The sequence below is a fragment of the Pipistrellus hanaki genome (genome assembly GCF_964339955.1).
Source record: "Pipistrellus hanaki genome assembly, chromosome: 8".
Taxonomy (NCBI): Eukaryota; Metazoa; Chordata; class Mammalia; order Chiroptera; family Vespertilionidae; genus Pipistrellus; species Pipistrellus hanaki.
The window spans coordinates 46,615,753-46,630,888 of NC_140510.1; positions in this window are offsets into that span (position 1 = coordinate 46,615,753).

Sequence of the window (15,136 nt, forward strand, 5' to 3'; positions counted from 1 at the left end):
TTGGAAAATAAAAAAGCAGCCCCAAGTGTTAAATAGGATGGTGTCTATTAAAGCTCTATCTAGCAGGAATTCCCCGAATCGAGAAACACGAAATTACTCAGCCACCAGGGAGCCTGGAGGGTCTGGTCTCTGCAGATGAGGTTGGAAATGAGGGAAGGCTTACTGTTTATTGCTGGGCAGAAACCACAGGATCCTATAGCAAGGAAAGGCTTAGCAATCAGGGCCGAGTGAAATCAGACTCCCAGCGTCTGTGCTGTAGACAGCACGCCAAAGGGAAACTTTCTGGAGGTATTTTTCCACCCTCCCTCCCCTGGGTCCCAATTAAGAGAAACATTTTTTTTTTTTTGGATAGTCTTTTTCCCATGATAGAAAAACAGGACTTCCTTCCTTCCTTCCTTCCTTCCTTCCTTCCTTCCTTCCTTCCTTCCTTCCTTCCTTCCTCCCTCTCTCCCTCCCTCCCTCCCTCCCTTCATCTCTCCCTTCCTTCCTTCCTTCCTTCCTTCCTTCCTTCCTTCCTTCCTTCCTTCCTTCCTTCCTTCCTTCCTTCCTTCCTTCCTTCCTTCCTTCCTTCCTTCCTTCCTTCCTTCCTTCCTTCCTTCCTTCCTCCCTTCCTCCCTTCCTCCCTTCCTCCCTTCCTCCCTCCCTCCCTCCCTTCTTCCTTCTCTCTTCCATCTAGATAGGCAATTCAGAGGCTCTGATGTTTGAGAAATGCCATTTTATCTCTGAGAAACTTGTTCTAGAAGGACGTCCATGTTTTAATTTGGGAAAATTGCCCAAACCTAAATTCCCCGGCCAGGAGGAGTCCAGTCCCATGGGGGCTGGGAACACGGGAGTATCTTTCGGTAAAGGGGAAATAGCCCAGGGACAGTAATAATAGCAAATGGCTGAACACTTATGTCAGCTCAAGTGCTTGGAAAAAGCCAGTGCAGGAGACTAAAGTGGTTGGCTGAAAAAAAGGCTCAGTCACTCAGGGCTTCGCACGCTCTTGGAGGGATGAAACAGTCCCCGGCAGGGTTACGCAGCGCTCTGGCCGCCAGCAGGGGGAGCTCTAGCTCTGGAAACCCGTCAGTGGTCACCGAAAGCTGGTTACAGTTCTAGACCTTTCCAATGGGTCTCAGAGGTGGGTACCAACTCGCGCAGGTGATGTGGCTGAGCCAGACTCAGAGGTCTGCCCTGGCCCGGTCCCTGGACGAGGAGAGCAGTAACCCCTTTTAGAAACCCCTGGCTGTATAAAAGGCATTTTAGGAGTGAGTGTGACCAGTTTTCTAAACACAGGAAAAACAAAACAGCCCGTCTTTCTCCTCTTTTCTCTTCCTCCGCCCCGAGGCCCAGCTCCATTTCCCCATCAGGGACTGCCATCGGATAGGAAACTGCGAAGACATTGGGCCGGGGAGCCAGCCCCACTGTACAGGATGCCTATGGTTGGGAGCAGTGGTCGGCAAACTCACTCGTCGACAGAGCCAAATATCAACAGGACAACAATTGAAATTTCTTTTGAGAGCTGAAAACCAACTTCTGCGCATGGGCCACGAAGTTTCAATCACACTGTGCCTGCGCGCCCGCACGTGGTGTTCTGTGGAAGAGCCACACTCAAGGGGCCAAAGAGCCGCATGTGGCTCGAGCGCAGCAGTTTGCCCACCACTGATTGGGAGGAACCAGATTTCCTGATGTCCCTGCTGCTCTCACTTTGGAATCCCAGGAAGGAGAAACAGAAAATCCTTAAGCAGCAACTATAGCAGGGGCCAAGGCACTCTACTTCCCGTCTGCGGTGCTTGGTGCAGAAGGGAGGAAGGGGGACCCACAAAACGCAGACATGTCCTAGAATAACCGTCCAGCCCGTGAGAGACCTGGGAAGCAGCGCGGCTCAGAGCAATATGTTCCAGGCTGTGTCCTATGTAGCGCTGCTGTCCTCAGGGAACTCCCGGGTCTCTCAGGGGCAAGAAGTTCCGTGGTCACACAGTTTGAGAGAGTGCACATATTAGCCATGCATTCCTCCTCCCGCACCTTTTCTTTGGCACGAAAGCTTGTTACAAGTCTCAGGAGTTCTGCAGTTCAAATGAACAAATGAAAAACAAAAACAAAAGCCTGGGGAAGCTGACTGGGTGTACCAAGGGGAAGATAAGGAGGTGGGGGAGTGGGTTTTGCAGAATGACTTCACTGGGCATCCATCTTACTCATGGCCATCCGCATGCCCTTGCTCAAAAATATCAAAAAAAAGTACCGCAAAAATGAGCTGAGCTCCTGGAACTATAGACATGCCAGGCACCTGTTCTCATCACCTGGAAAGTCTTCTCTTCCAAACTCTGGCTCCGGTTCTGACTCCTCTCTGATATTTCCAGGCTTCACCGAGACCTGCTGAATGCTTAGCGTTGGGGCGTCACACAGGTTAGCACTCATTCTGTCCTGCGGGGGTTCCTGTGAGTCCCCAACCAGGATGTACTCTTCACAAAAGCAGGGGTTACATCTGAACACTCTTTTCCTTGCATGTGCTGCCTCGATAATCATAATTCACCAAATCTCAGTAAATCGCAGCAGAATAGGGGATCCTTCAGACAGCAGGTCTTTGACCTCTGAGTTGCAGGATGTGTTTTCAAGCCACAACTTACTATGTGCTTACAACTCTCTGTCATGTCTGCTCTGTCTCAGTGTGGCATTTCTGTTAGATTCAGAGTTAGAGTCTGATTTGGGGTCGACTTCACACTATTTGCTATTGATAATGTCATGCACTAAGATTTGTTGAACTCCGCAGAATTAAGTGCCTTCCTGGGTGGTCTGAATTTATTTCCAAAGGCAACTTCCACTGATGTGGTCTTTTTCCTGGCTCTCTCTATTACTGGCTTGTGGCTAATTAGGAGGGTTTCAGTCAGCTCCATGTAGCCACAGATGGCACCAGCACCCCAGGTGGCCTGGGGAGGGTTTGCGGGGCTGTGTGGCTTGGGCCCCTCTTCAGGAAAGGACATGCGTGGACATGCGTCTTTGCCCCCTCACACCTCTCCTGGCATCCTCACCCTCCTCGGGGGCCTCTCGCTCTGGCTATCCTGGAGTCCTTAGGGGTTCCCTTCTACCAGGTTATTGCCTGAGTAAGGTAGGGCCTGATAGGGGCTACAGTGGGACCCCCTTCCAAGGGTGTACTTGCATGAAAAATGTATCCCGAATAGCCAAAGTCCTTCACAAAGCCTAACTGGGCTGGCCCTTCCCAGTTCCCTCAAACCTTTGCACTGCATTTTGACACACTAGCATATGCAATGCTGTCATGCACAGTGTTACCTGAGCCAGAATACAACCAGGAGAAGTGGGGGAGGGTGGGAAAGTAGGGGGCGGGTGACTGGTACAAACAGTGTGTGCAGAAGGGGTGGCTCTTCTGACCCCCCTGCCCTCTGCCCCTCATCTCCTAGCCTGTAATACGGTGTAGTGGGCAAGTATTCAGTCTGTACCCCTGGGACTGAAACTAGGTCTGCCCCTTACAAGCAGTGGTGATAATGGTGGCAATAGCATCCATGTATTCAGTACTTGCTATGTATGAGGAATTATTCACGTATTATCTCAGCATCTTAGTCCACTCAGGCTCCAATAACAAACTACCACAGCCTGGGGGGCTTATAAATGACAGAAACCTGCCTCTCACCGTTCTGGAGGCTGAGAAGCCCCAGATCAAGGCACCGGCAGATTCCTTGCCTGGTGACAGCCTGCTTCCTAATTCATCGACAGACAACTACCTTCTCAGCTGTGTCCTCAGGAGGCGTAAAGGGCAAGGGACCTCTCTAGGTCTCTTCTGTAAGGGCACTAATCCCATTCACGAGGGCCCCATCCTCATGACCTAATCACCCCCAAAGGTCCCACCTCCAAAGACCATCAATTTGGGGATTAAGTTTCAACCTATGAATGTTGTGGGACAAACACATCCAGGTTAAAGCAACAATTTAATACTCATAACAACTCCAGAGGCATCTGTTATGATCCCACTTTGCAATCGGGCTTAGAGAAAGGTCTCACAATCATTCACTGATGCTGCTTGGGGCGGAAGCCATGCTCTGTCTGTTTTAGCCCACGATTGTTTGCAGTTTCTGCAGGGGTTGTGAGAGGTTTAAATAAGAAAATGTAAAGCAATATCTTGTTGGGTGCCAGAGGACCTATGGTAAGCTCACAATAAACGCCAGGTCTTTCTCTCCCTTCCCTGAGACCGGGGACCTAATCATGACCCTCCCACCCCCACCCGCCAGTTATTACCAATAGCGCAAGTGGGTCTCAATAATTGTTCACTGAGTTAAACGGAAATGGAAGCGGAGAGTGGGGAAACCCGTTTGCTTTCCTAAGCAGGTGGAGGAGGGAGCAAAGGGAGACCCAGACAGCCATATGGTGAAGGCTGCTGGCCTCCAGGCTGGAGCACGAGGAGACCAGAGTGCGCCCTGGGCCCATGGCTGCCGTCTCCTGGCTCTCCGCCCACCCCTCTTCTCTGGCTGCCCAGCCCCTTCTCCTGTGCAGGCTCCTCTGTCTCTCCCACCTTCATGTCCCTGTGCCCAAGGGTTCTGTCTACCCTGCACCCTCACAGATCCCGTTCACAGCGCTGACTCCCTCCCGCCGGCCAATGACAGTCCCAACACCAGCTCAGAGTGGAGCTCCCCCCGCCTCGTATGCAGCACATCCTGTGCTGAGTGCGTGATCCCCTCACCCCGCTTCATTGCTTTTCCTTTTAAGCTCATGTGAACCATTTTCAGTAATGATGGTATTATTGTAAGGATACATATATAATCCAACTTGTTAAAGCTGGAAACACACACACACACACCCCAAAACCAAAGCCAGGCCTCAGGAGAAGAGAAACCATAGCGCTCAGGAGGAGTGGACCCCAGAGCAGCTCTTAGCCATTAGCAACAGGCGCTAGTGTGCTTTTCGCCAGTTGCCATCACTAACTTCCCTCAGTGACTGTCTGGGGTGTGCCCTACTTTTTTTTTTTTTTTTTTTTAAGTGATTTGGTTTTTGAACAAATCACTTCTTTTTTTAAAAAATATATATATTTCATTGATTTTTAACAGAGGGGAAGGGAGACAGATAGAGAGCTGGAAACATCGATGAAAGAGAAACATCGACCAGCTGCCTCCTGCACACCCCCCACTGGGGATGTGCCTGCAACCAAGGTATGTGCCCTTGACCGGAATCAAACCTGGGACCCTTCAGTCTGCAGACCTCTATCCACTGAGCCAAACCGATTTCAGCTGTGCCCTACTTTTTATTCCTGCTACTGAGCTGCCACAGGAGGGGTGAAGACATGCAGACGCCTTAACTCAAACCCTGGAATTCACTCTGACCCCCCTCCTCTTCCACTCCAGTGGTTACCGCCCTCCCTGACTCCAGCTGTCAGTGCAGCAGTGGAGCCACAGTGTGAGTCAGGCACCCCTCCTCTGGGCTCCGAAAGCATCTCTGACGCGAGCCAGGCACGTTTACTAATCCACATGGTAATCGGTGCCCTGCTAGCAAGTCTCTGGGGGCCTTTCTCCTCCACCCCTGACATGCTGCCTGACGCTGTAGGCTCCTAAGAAGGTTTCTTGCAGGGAAGGGATGGAAGGAGAGGACGGATGGGAGGAAAAGACCAGTGACTGTCTCTCCCTGTAGCTCCTGCATGGCTACTGCCTGCTCTTAAAAATCCCACCAATGACTGAAGTATGCGGGCCAATGGAGAGAGCAAACCAGGGATGGTTTGGTCAGCACAGCTCTGTGTTTGTCCACGGAAGAATCCCACACCAGGCCCTATGGGTAACATTGAGCCTTTTGCTGTCGTAGCAGACATGGGGGCAGCTTTCCAGGGACAGTTTCTGGTTACTGTGGTTCGAGATGAGTGTCTGATGTGCCCTGTGATGCGAGGTGCTTCTGAGGGTAAGAGCAGACCCTGGGCTTAGCCACACAGTGTTGTTTCCAGTCCCCTCCCCTTGGTGCCACGCCCCTTGGGCTGAAGGGTTTGGGGCAGGGTGGAGAGGCGGGAGGGTGGAGGAGAGGAAGGGAGAGGAATGGCCTTCTTTGAGAACAACGATTGATTTGAAAATATAAAACATCTTATTGATACAAGCAAAGTCTAGGCAGGAGGAAGCAGCCTGATAGAGCACACTAGTTGACAAAAATCACGCACATCTGCTTAGCACAATATACAACATAATGAAAGCAATCTTCCTTGTTTGTATCTATTCATCTGATTATACAGAGCAACAATTCTTTTAGTTACACATTTATTTACCCAGGGATTTTTCTTTTTTAATGGATAATAAGTTAGTAAATCAGATAGCATGTGTTCTGGATAATACTTTCGTAAACTGTCTACCACGCAAGACAGTTGCAATTCGCGTTTCATAGAATACCCAGTGTTCCGTTAATGCCATAGCACAATGCCAGGCTAGGAGCAGCTCTTCAAGAGGGACAAAGCAGATTTTAATGATTATTTAATACTGTTTGATCTAGACATATATTATGTTGAAAAGCTACAGATTGCAGTCCTGCAAAGCACCACAGATGTAACGAGAAGTGCGCACTTATTTGAAATAGAACCCAGTGGCCTCCTTTTGATGCAGTTGCCATGGCTGTTGGGGCTCAGGTTTCCTGTTTCCTGTCTTTTGACCCAAAGATACGGTACGAGCCTTTTTCTAACTGGTGAAAATCCAGACTTGAACTCCAAAGTGTATATATCATTTCATGGCAAAATGATGAATATTAAGGAAGACAGGGTAGTATTTAACTGAAGCCATTGAACTATGATGATGAACATGTAAAGAATTCTCTCTTTCTGAAGTGGACACAGAAGTCAACAAAATGTTTGAACTTTTCCAGAATCCAGGAAATCTTACTGTGTAAGACTTGAATAGGAGGTGGAAAAAGAGTACTGCTGAGGCGAAGGGATGGTCACTTCTGCCCTCCCCACACACCCCTCCTCAGGCTGCCAGGAGAGGGCTGTTGTTGGAAGGCCCACAACATTTGAGGACAACCACTGGCTTCTCCAGCCACGCCCACCTGCAACCCTTCACTTCCTCGCAAAGCTCAAGAGTTTCTCAAGGTCATTAAGGTGAGATCCTTTGTGGTTTTAAAGAAAACTTCTTGGGTCAGATTCCCACTGCACAACACATGTTAGCAAAATTAGTTTTGTTTCAGAGCATTAAAAAATTTGAAAGCATACAGGGAAGGAACCTTGCTTTAAAGAGTATCTACTATTTAACAAGCATTTATTGCATTTTAAAAAATCTAATAGTTACAATGGCTTTACTAAGGAGGTATTATTTCCTTTCTCAGACAAGGAAAATGGATTTGTTTATATTTTATTATTTATCTATTTTATTGAAGTACTAGAGGCTTGGTGTACAAAATTTGTTCACGGGGGAGGGAGTGTCCCTCAGCCCAGCCTGCACTCTCATAATCTAGGACCACTGGCCCCTAACTGCTCACCTTCCTGTCTGCCTGGCCCCCTGCTGGCCTAGTCACCCCCAACTACCTCTCCCCCCTACTAGTCTGGTCACCCCTAACTGCCCCCCCCTTCCACTGGCCTATTGCCCCCAACTGCCACCCCACTGGCCTGGTCACCCCTTATTGCCCCACATGCTGGCCTGGTCACCCCCAGCTGCCCCACCCCCACCCTGCCAGCCTGGCCACCCATCACTGCTCCCCTCCGCTGACCTGGCCACCCCCAACTCCCCTCTCTGTGGGCCTGGTTACCTCGCGCAGCCTGCTGCTTGGTTGTTTGGTCACCCCTCAGTAATCCCTGTGCTGGCCTAGTTGCCCGACGCAGCCTGTTCGGTCATTCGTTCAGTTGTGATGGTCGCTTAGACTTTTATATATGTAGATAGTTAATATGTATATTATATTAATTTTAGGTCTACAACATAATGATTTGATGTTTCTATTCTTTTTTTTAAAAAAATATATTTTATTGATTTTTCACAGAGAGGAAGAGAGAGGGATAGAGAGTCAGAAACATCAATGAGAGAGAATCATCAATCAGCTGCCTCTTGCACACTCCCTACTGGGGATGTGCCCGCAACCAAGGTACATGCCCTTGACCGGAATCGAACCTGGGACTTTCAGTCCGCAGGCTGACGCTCTATCCACTGAGCCAAACCGGTCTTGGCTGATGTTTATATTCTTTTAAAAATATATTTTATTAATTTTTTTTTACAGAGAAGAAGGGTGAGGGATAGAAAGTTAGAAACACCAATGAGAGAGAAACACTGATCAGCTGCTTCCTGCACACCCCCTATTGGGGATGTGCCTGCAACCAAGGCACATGTTCTTGACCAGAATCAAACCTGGGACCCTTCAGTCCACAGGCTGATGCTCTATCCACTGAGCAAAACTGATTAGGGCTAATGTTTACATTCTTTAGGTTGTGATCACCACAATAAGTCTAGTAACCATCTGTTACCATACAAAGTTATTATGATAATAATGTCTATTTGTACCTCTTAATCCCCTTCACCTTTTTCACCATCCACCCACCTTATCCCTCCCCCCCCTCCCCCAATTTGGTTATCCCTCACTAACCCCCCCTGCTGGCCTGGTTGCCCCACACAGCCTGCTGTTTGGTCATTACTGTTACTGTGATGAAATCCTAGACAATTTGCATATACATCTATTATTAGTATAAATAATTATTTTTAAGTATATTTTTTAAATGACTTTGTTATGCCCAGATTTCGTGATCCCCAAAGACCACCAGGGAGCCAAGTCTGATGCAATAGCAAAAAAGCCTGTATTCAGACTAGTCCGAGCTCTGTCCCACTTATACCAACAGCGGCGGTGTGGCAGAAGAGAGCAAGCTTCAACTGACAAAAGGGTTTTATTGGGGTAGTGATGTCACTGCTTTGGCTGACCCCGATTGGTTGGGTGAGGGCTAGGGTCCAGTTACAAAATGGAGGATTATGAGTTAGCCCCACCCTGCCCTTTTAACTTCAGAGAGGAAGGAAGAGGGAGAGAGTGAGAGAGAGAAACATCAATGACGAGAGAATCATTGACCGGCTGCCTCCTGCATGCCCTTTCCTGGGGATGAAGCCCACAACCTAAGCATGTGCCATTGACTAGAATTGAACCTGGGACCCTCAGTCCATTAAACCAGCTAGGGCTGGGGGCAATTTATCAGGCAGAAAACTTTTCAACTCCCCCCAAAACAACAACAACCCATTTGTAACCTAAGAGCTAAATGACATAGCAATATGGTTGTGGTTAGAACTATTGATACTTTTTGGAGGAAATACTTCAAAATGCTAACAATGGCAATCCTTGGTGATTAGAGGTACACATAAGAATATCCAAACTGAACCCAAAAACTTATTTTAAGTTTTTAAACACTGTTTATATCTGTGTTCCTATTTATTTTCTAACACAATGGCCCTGTGTCATTTTTAGTTCTCTCTCTCTCTCTCTCTCTCTCTCTCTCTCTCTCTCTCTCTCTCTCTCTCTCTCTCTCTCTTTTTAGCTTTTTAACATTTGCATCTTAGTTCAATGACTTGATCTAATAAAAGCCTTTTATTTTAAACATATGGGAGTAGAGATTAAAAACACTAGCATTTTTGGTAAAAATCTTTAAAACTGAACAAATATGCTTTCAGAACTTTCTCAAACTTGAATTTCTTTGAACTACTCTGCATGTATATATATGTGTGTGTGTGTGTTTATGTATTTTTTTTTTTTACCTGATTCTGATTATAGATTTCACTAAAGAAATACAAGCTGAAGTATTATGTGTGGTTTAAAAGGGAAGAAGATAAGTGAAAAGAAGGTGGTTTAATTCCAGGAAAAAGCTTTCAATATCACCCAGTGTCAGGATTCCAGAATGCCCGAGGCTGACCCTGGTCATGTGACAGACTGGTCATTTCACCTCAATTTCTTCATCTGCAAAATGGAGCTAATATTTGTTAACTTCCTGATACAGCTCTGTGAAGGCTAAAAAGGTTAATATGTGTAAAGTGCTTAGGACACCCCCTGGCACGTGGGCCACATTTGAATGCTCAACGTGTAATAGCTGCTGTTATTATTGCTGATGTTATTGGTGGAAGAGATACTTGGATCAATGGCAAAATTGTAAAATTGTGCGATGTCTAAGTGGATAGCCTATGTTTTGAGAGGTATTTCCTCTCTTTTTATGGAGTTTTTTAAGTAAGAAAGGAGCTGTAGGGAGAGGGCTATTTCCTGTCCTTGCTGGAAGCTGCTCTGGGAATGTCAACACAGACAGAAGACACTTCCAGAATTTTGTCCTGGCGGCTGGTTCTCTCTCTTGGCCAGGACCATAACCTAGGATCTTAGCGAGAAACCATACTGGAGGCTGGACTCAGAAAATACAAACATTTTTACATCAGGGAGCAGGAGGGTTGCAGTACATTATATTCTCTCCCTTCCTTCTTCCCCCTCCCTCCCCTTCCTCCTTTCTCTACATTCCCACTTTTATTTTCCATACTCTTCTTTTCCTTTCTTTTTTCTCATTCTCTTCCTTTTAAAAATTATCAACTTTAAAAAAGAAATACCTTTATATAAACTTGCATGTTTGCCAACTGATCAGTGAATAAGAAGAGAGCAAGTTACTAGAAAGTTATGTTGCTATTGTAGCAAACAGCACATACCACTTGCTCAGAATTGGTGTTCTGCTACCTGATACTCATTGCTATTGTGGGCTTCCCTGTAAGACATACCCCCAAGTTTCCTCCTCCTCCTCCTAGTCCTCAGGGAGCAATCCTTCAGCAAGCTGCAGTGTGTGTGTGTGTGTGTGTGTGTGTGTGTGTGTGTGAGAGAGAGAGAGAGAGAGAGAGAGAGAGAGAGAGAGAGAGAGAGAGAGAGATTGTTGCTGGCTCTTTCTTCCTTTTAGGATTCTTCCCCCCGCACCCCCCCCCCCCTTCCTACCCCAGCTCAGGGATCTCAGAGGCCCTAGCCTTTGAAGGAATGCATTTCTTACATCTCTATCAGCTTTTCCTTAACTACTGCATTAAATGACAACACTCCTTCTAGCACAATGAAATAGTAGAATAAAAATTATTTAAAAAAATATTTCTCATGTCTTCTCTTCTAACTTGGACCACATTTCCAGTGTGTGCAGTTAACTACAAGGCATTCCTTTGTTGGCTGCAAGTTCAGATGTCTTGTCTTCATTATAGAATACCCCCATGCAAGCCCAAATTGCTCATATTTCACTTTTATGTCTTTTGATTCACTTAGTATATCATTCTTAAGTCATTTATTCAAATTCTCAACTAAGATTCCTTAAATTTTGCCTCTATACCTTGGTACCTCCTCTGTCCTAAAACTAATACTCATTTTCTTCTTAAAGAAATGCAATAGGCCTAAATGATTCACTTCTGCTTATATTCCCACATATTGGATTGTTTCTTTAATGACTTCCAGTCCTGGGCTTGCCACCCACCACAGGATAGAGAAACTTACATGCCATTGCCCACGTTTGATAAGTCACAATTAAATCATCATACCAGGAAACAAGAAAAAGAGCTTTAAAATGTTGAAGTCTTCTTTTATTAGAATACACATTTTGTGGGTCTGGATGTATCTCAGAAATAAATTAGGTTTGTCTAGACATTTTCTAGATGAAGAAACCAGAGGGTTACTTTTCTTGGTCAAGAGCCATACGATCAAACCGCAACCTGAGCATATGCCCTAGACTAGAATCAAACCCAGGACCCTTCAGCCTGCAGGCTGACGTTCTATTCACTGAGACAAAAGGGCTAGGACCTACCTTCCTTCCTTCCTTCCTTCCTTCCTTCCTTCCTTCCTTCCTTCCTTCCTTCCTTCTTCCTCCCTCCCTCCCTTCCTCCCTCTCTTCCTTCCTTCCTTCCTTCCTTCCTTCCTTCCTTCCTTCCTTCCTTCCTTCCTCTTTCCCTTCCTTTCTTCCTTCCTTTTTCCTCCTTCTTACAATATTTATTCGTGCCTACTATGTACTTGTTTAATAATAAACCGGGGACCAATAGAGTTTTATTTTCAGAATGAAAAACCTGGGCAACATATGGTCTGACAAGTAGGAGAGCACTGAATAGACACACAGAAACAGAATGTTTGAAATAGGAGCTACCCTGACAAAAGTGATTTGCATGGTCATTGTCACTACAGCATAGCTCTCCGTGTGACACATGCCACACCACTCCTGTTTGGACACTACAGAATCCCCATCCAAGACAAGGCGGAAGAACCACAGGACAATGGGAGAGCACCTGTGCCCTTCAAACCCACACACAGTGATGGAGCTGCCGCAGATGTAATTCCGCAGACAACTGGGACACTGACATTTTGGCAAGATTTCCAGGCATTTCCATCGCCCCCTCTTTAGATTCATCTCCCTTCCAGCTCAGCAAGACAGTCACATTTTTCCGGGCTTCAGACAAACAATAGTGTCCAAATGCTATGTAAGACCCCCCACCCCCATCACCACTGCACCCCCAACGGAGGCTCGGCTGGGCTGGGAGAAAGGAAGGTCACCATATGCCCCGTGCGCTTTGTGCGTGACCTTGCCGCTGGCTTAGAGCTGCCTGCGCCTCTTTATTTGACTTTGGGAGACAAGAGCTTGACTCAGACGCACAAAGGAGATTTAGGATTAAGCCTCATCTTCTCTCTCTCCAACCTGTAACATCTCTCCTGCTAACAAAGGTGGGAGGAGCTGAAGAGAAAGACAGGGCCAGCCCCAGGAGGTGGGGAGGGAAGCAGGCAGACAGTGGGAGGGAGGGGAGAGGGCGATCTCTCTTACACTTGCTGTCTCTCTCACCCTCGGGGTTTTTTTTTTGTTTTTTTTTCTTCCTTCATCATACAGAAGCACCATCTGTTCACAGACTTGGCGCGTTTGCATTTGTTTTCCATTCAGTAACAGCTTATGTAAGGAACAGCTTATGAAGTGAGCAAATATGTCAGCGACTGGACTTGGTGCGTGCTCCTTCACACTTGACAGAAGCGAGCTCTCTGCGGGTCCTGACCAGGCCCGGACTCCGCCCGGCCTTGATGGGCACCACTGACTTGGACAAGCCCTTTTGCCAAAGCCTCTCAGGGTTCATGCACTTCCTTTATACTAGATTTTAAAGTACCCTTAAATGATGTGCTTTTAAACCTTACTGATTGGAGAGGGGGAGAGAGAGAGAGAGAGAGCGAGCGAGAGAGAGAGAGAGAGAGAGAGAGAGAGAGAGAGAGAGAGAGTGCGAGAGAGAGAGAGAGAGAGAGAGAGAGAGAGAGAGAGAGAGAGGGGGGGGGAGAGAGAGGAAGAGAGAGGAAGGGAAGGAGGAGGAGGAGAAGGAGAAGGAGAAGGAGAAGGAGAAGGAGAAGGAGAAGGAGAAGGAGAAGAACAACAACAACAACAGCTGAAACCGGTTTGGCTCAGCAGTAGACAGTAGACCGTCGGTCTGCGGACTGAAAGGTCCCAGGTTTGATTCTGGTCAAGGGCAGGTACATTGGTTGCGGGCATATCCCCGGTGGGGGATGTGCAGGAAGCAGCTGGTTGATGTTTCTCTCTCATTGACGTTTCTGGCTCTCTATTTCTCTCCCTTCCTCTCAGTAAAAATTCAATAAAATATATTAAAAAAACACAAAATACCAAAAAAAACAACAACATTGATTTGTTGCTACACTTATTTATGCATTCTTCCTGGATGTGTGCTGACGGAGGATCCATCCCTAACCGTTGGTGTATGAGGACAATGTTCTAACCAAATGAACTACCCAGCCAAGGCCTAAACGGTGTTTTCAACAAATTTTTTCCTAGTGTGCTAGCCTAATGAGATTGTAAGGGTTGTGGGTTAGATCCCTGGCTGGGGCACATGCAGAGTGCAACCAATCAATATCCTCTTTCACATTGATGTTTTTCTCTCTCCTTTCCCCTCTTTCTAAAATCAATAAGCACATCCTTGGATGAGGATTGGGGGGGTGGGAGGGGGGGAAGTCAGGTAAAGTAGAAAAACTCACAGAAAGTCTCACAGTCTCATGGAATCAACGTAGTTGGTCATTATCTCTTTAAGTACTATTTTGAAATGCTACTTAGGGAGATAGGTGACACATTCTAGGTTAAAAATTGTTATGGGTCTTGGGCATCACACATAATGCCCAAGTGCATGGTGAGTTTTTGAAAAAGGAGACACCATTGCTGTTCGTGTAGGTCCCTCGCTGGTAAGCCTGAGGCAGCCAATGCAACAGAAGCTGCTCACACCTGTGCCTCCCTGGGAGCTCCCCGAGCACAGGCGAGCCTTGGACTCCGAGTTCTGATGCCGCGTTGACTCACAGCCCCACTTATCTCTACGTGAGGTTAAAATACAAATGCCCACAATTCCATTTTCCCTAATTTCTATTTTTTCCTACTTGCATTTACCTTGTTCTTTTCTTTGACATCCTACAAGTTTGACATTAAAAAAAAAAAAAAGAAAAAAGGTGTTTTAGCTCCAACTTTAAACAAATTGGTCCACAGAACTCCCTAGTGAGTAGCAAATTCTGAGTTAATATTCACAGTGTCCTGAATGTTAACATCACAGTGAAAGCAGTTTGGTTCTGCTTTGGCATCGGCTAATTTTAAATTGTATTTACAGAGTTACTTGCTTTTTTTTCTTTTTTTTTTCTTTAATGAGTCAGAATATCCATTTCAGCTTGGTCAGCTATTTCAGTACTATTCTTTACATAGGACAGTTACATTGTAATGTTAATTTTAAAGTCTAAAAATCCACAGTAAGTTTGTGTTTGGATAAGAGAATGATTTTCTACCAGAAGAGAGGATCTTCTGGGCCTTATGTTCTAGAATGTCTTCTTTAGTAACAAAAGAGCAAATCCATCTTTGGAACTATTGGAGAGTGTCCTTCATTTTCATCTTTAAGCTTGCTGATATAATGCCCTATCAATGAAAAGGCATAGAGGACTGCCAATTGAAGTTGCAAGGATTGATCACCAAGTGTACAGCACACTATTGACTTTAAAGTGATTCTGAAAAATAAGGCCATGACACTTTATCAACACTGAAATAATAAAGGCATTTATCTCCAAGTCTATGTAGGGTTAAAAGACTGTCTTTTACACATTAATATTTTTCCTCATTATTACTTCCTCCTTTAGAATTCTCCCAGCACAGTCACTTTTTATATTATCATTTACATATATATATATATATATATATATATATATATATATATATTATCATCCTTGGTCA